Source organism: Rhinoraja longicauda, chromosome 10, assembly GCF_053455715.1.
Source record: "Rhinoraja longicauda isolate Sanriku21f chromosome 10, sRhiLon1.1, whole genome shotgun sequence".
Taxonomy (NCBI): Eukaryota; Metazoa; Chordata; class Chondrichthyes; order Rajiformes; family Arhynchobatidae; genus Rhinoraja; species Rhinoraja longicauda.
Window position 1 is genome coordinate 17,959,462 of NC_135962.1, and position 4,200 is coordinate 17,963,661.

The window sequence follows — 4,200 nt, forward strand, 5'->3', positions numbered from 1 at the left end:
AGCCCGTCACAGCGGCTCAACCTCCTCGCCGGGGCCGCCCTCCGGCCGCGGCTCCCGTACAACAGTTTTCCCCCTCGCTGCCCCCGTTCGGGACCCCGCTTCCCCCGGTCTCCTTGCCACTGCCGCCTCCGGCTCCGGCAATTTCCCCTCCTCCCGCGGTGCCGGTTTCCCCGCCCCCACCCCCGGCAGGGCCCCCCTCTTCTCTCCGCACCTGCTCCGGTCGGGTGATCCGGGCACCTGCCCGGTACCGCACCGAGGGTTCTGGGGGGGGAGTGATGTAGAGACACAGGGATTGGTCCAGACCATCGAACCCTCTGATTGGTAGAAGAGGTGAGGTGGTGCGCAGGTAATGGGACTGGGCAGTCTCGTTTAGTCCTCCGAAGGAGACAGTAAGATTTATGGTTGTCTGTCGTTTGGTGCGTTGATTGTCACGGTTGTTAATGTTATAATAAACGTCTACCTCAACGTACTTCGCCTACGACTCGCCATAGGCCAAGGATTTCCTCGAGTTGTTGACCACGGAAGGTACTTTGAAGGAGGCTTTGGGACAACCCCAAGCATTTTTTTGTTTTTCTCCTGGGAATTGCTTGCCATTACAGAACTTGGAATGGACCACCTGACTTCATGCCTTCAGACCATCAGCATGTAGTTTTCGAGACACAACCACCTCACCTAACTTCTTGCTAGGGAATGTTGGCTTGAAGGAAGACACTGTCAATGGAATTGAAAGATAGAAACTGTCACTAGCAACTATTCTATATCTCCTTCCAGTCCAAAAAGACAAACAAACACATTACACTGTCTGTATTTTATACATTTTGTTACTCATGTTACTGGCATAATCATTGAATTATGATTTTAATACTATCACAACAACCTTTCTTTCCGCAAGGCTGCTGCTTTTTATTTTCAGTTTTGATTATCATAAGCAACAAAACATCCACTACTTTTCTAAACTGACCCACGATACAAATTTATTGACTCAATCAAATAATGGTCGTAAATCAAGTGGACCTTATAGTTTCACCTTGTGCACTTACAATAATTAATGTTCATTAATAATATTTTTTAGCGTGTGTGTGTGTGAAGCATGATTAATATTTTAATGGCAGAGGAGATTTAATAACAACAAATTCTACTTTGCACAAAGTTATTTCTCCTGACGTAATCCAATAATATTATGAATTTTAAAAATCCTTCCTGGGTGCATATTGTGCTGTTTCAGTGCAGCATCAGAGAATATGTATGAACATTGCAACTGTATCTTAGGTATCAAAAAGTCTTATCTCCTTTTTATACCGTTCTTGTCCTGATCAGTTTTCCAACTTTGCATTCGGAATGAATCCAATAAAATGCAGAACATTTTGCATCTATTTTCATGACAGCTGTCCTGAAGTTTTTTGTTATATAATCAGTTAAAAGTTGATTGCTTTCACAATCAAATGACACGGAGAGTAACATTCCTGTTGTATTCAGTGCTGGCTGATTCAGTGATGTTACAGGAGTTACTGCCTCAAAAAGGCAGCTAGCATCAGAGACACACACCACCCTGGCCACACACTCATCTCACATCTGTCATCGAGAAGAAGATATAAGAACCTGAAAACTGAACATCTTTTTGTTTATTAGATTGTTTACAGAGCACTACATTTACATATTCTGTTGTGGCTGCTGCAAGTAAGAGTTCCATTGTTCTGTTTGGGATATATGAATATAAAAGACTTGACTCCTTCAAAATGCTGATCGATCATGTACAACTGTTCATTTAGTTTTGCTGTATTATTAACCTTTTCACTCAGTGATTGCAGATTTTAAAAAACATTTTTTAAGAATAGGGGATTGTTTCCTCAAATGGGTGAAAAAATGGACTCCATCACCACAGACCATTCATAAGTATCTTGTTTATATAATGCCTAACAAGGAAAATGTCCTAAAACCTTACTGATCATAAATTACTCATAAGCATGGTTCTAAAACATTTTTCTTTCAAACATAAGTAAATACAGCAGCCATTTTTCTGACCATATCCCATAAACAGTAATCAAATGAACAATAGGCCAATTCAGGAAAGGAGCAACAGAAAGCAAGAAGATTGGTCAGTGAGTCTAACATCTGTGAATGCGAACTGCTGGGATCCATTATTACAGAGGTAATAGCGTTCACTAAGAAAATCGTAAGATAATCATGCAGAGTTAATGTGGTTTTATGAAAGCCAAATCACAAATTTGCCAGAGTTCTTTGAATATGTAGCAAACAGGCTGGATAAATGGAAACCAGTAGATATCCTTCATCAATTAGGGAATTGGCCATAGAAATTAAGACATTATGTTAAGACATTGAGACGATACTTACCTGGCAGGGGAGTATCGGTGGCCACGCTGGCTGCTCTCCCAGGTAGACTATCCCATTGCACTTCAGGTGTGCTGATGCCTGCAATGTCCCCAAATGCAGGCTGCTCGACTGCAACATTTGTTGTAGTGGGGGACTGTGTTTATGCTAAAAATATTCGGGGTGGCATGGTGGCGCAGTGGTAGAGCTGCTGCCTTCAGCCCCAGAGACGTGGGTCCAATCCTTACTGCGGGTGTTGTCTGTACAGTGTTTGTGCGTTCTCCCGGTGACCGCGTAGGTTTCTCCGGGTGCTCCGGTTTCCTCCCACATACTAAAGAAATACAGGTTTGTAGGTTCATTGATGTCAGTAAAAGTGTAAATTGTCCCTAGTGTGTGGTATAGTGCGAGGCCTATCACGTCTAGATCATGGATGATCTCTTTTTCCCTCTCAAATCCATTCTCCTGCCTCTCCCTGTAACTTTTGACGCCCTTACTAATCAAGAACCTATCAATCTCCACTTTAAAAATACCCAGCCTCCACAGATGTCTGTGGCCACTGATTCACTACCCACTGGCTAAAGAAACTCCTCCTCATCTCCATTCTGAAAAAAATAGATTTTACATCCACTTGAGAGGCCCTAGAGTATCTTGATTTAATGTCACATTCAGCCGAAGGGTCTCGACCCGAAATGTCACCCATTCCTTCTCTCCAGAGATGCTGTCTGTCCCGCTGAGTTACTCCAGCATTTTGTGTCTATCTTCAGTGTAAACCAGCATCTGCAGTTCCTTCCTACGTATTAATTTCTAACGTTGCTTTTGGCATTTCCCGTCTACATCCTCTGCCTGCATTGATTCTAATCTCTTACCCAGTATCGCAGCTTAAATTTTTCACATCCATAGGTTTTTGATCAATTTTATCTGTTTCAAATGAATACGCACAGAAAATTACACATTTAGATTTTACGTGCACTTTAAACTTGTCAGCAGCAGAATGCTACAATGAAAAATCGGATGGTAAATTACTTTCAAACATTAGGACTTGAAGATTTTAGTGCAATTTTCCTTTTGTGGCCGCAACACCATGGCGAAAGTATTTTATTAAAAGATAGTATTTTACTGCTATTTGCTCCCAGTTCTTTGATCTTATCACCGCCAAAGTAGCAGTAATTCAACCACAAATGAAGCCCATTGAAAGTTAGCATTTTGGAGAGTTTTTACTTCACAAACCTCAGGATTGGTTTCTACTGTATTTCAATGAAGGTGTGCAAAAGAATAACACCTGTATCAAGCGTTTACCTAGACATTATTGTGCTCTCAAATGAGTGTGTTAGACAATCCCAGCAGCCCATGATTATTCTCCTGACCTCCACCACCGCAGTGACTTTAAATAACCCAGTTTTCTCTCTCCATAGATACAGCCTGCTCTCCTGGACATTTCTAGCATTCTCATTTTCTCTAGCATTCTCATACCAGTCTGAAGAATTGTTCCAACTCGAAACATCACCTATCGTTTTTCTCCAGAGATACTGCCTGGCTTGCTGATTTACTTTGTGACCATGTTTGGTACAAACCAGTATCACAGTTTAATAAGGAAGGGGTAGGCCATTTAGGACTAAGATGAGGAAAACCTTTTTCACCCAGAAAGTTGTGAATCTGTGGAATTCTCTGCCACAGAAGGCAGTGGAGGCCAACTCACTGGATGTTTTCAAGAGAGAGTTACATATAGCTCTTTGGGCTAACGGAATCAAGGGATATGGGGAGAAAGCTGGAACGGGGCACTGATTTTGCATGTTCAGCCATGATCATATTGAATGGTGGTGCTGGCTCAAAGGGCCGAACGGCCTAGTCCTGCACCTATTTTCAATGTTTCTA

At 42.3% G+C, this 4,200-nt stretch overlaps 1 non-coding gene across 1 annotated transcript; it reads left to right on the top strand.

Annotated features, from left to right (window-relative positions):
* Positions 1-2,344: 2,344 nt before the first annotated feature.
* On the top strand, positions 2,345-2,501 carry LOC144597743 (U1 spliceosomal RNA). The gene has a single exon (XR_013547788.1). It is a non-coding gene; the product is annotated as a U1 spliceosomal RNA (small nuclear RNA).
* Positions 2,502-4,200: the final 1,699 nt, after the last annotated feature.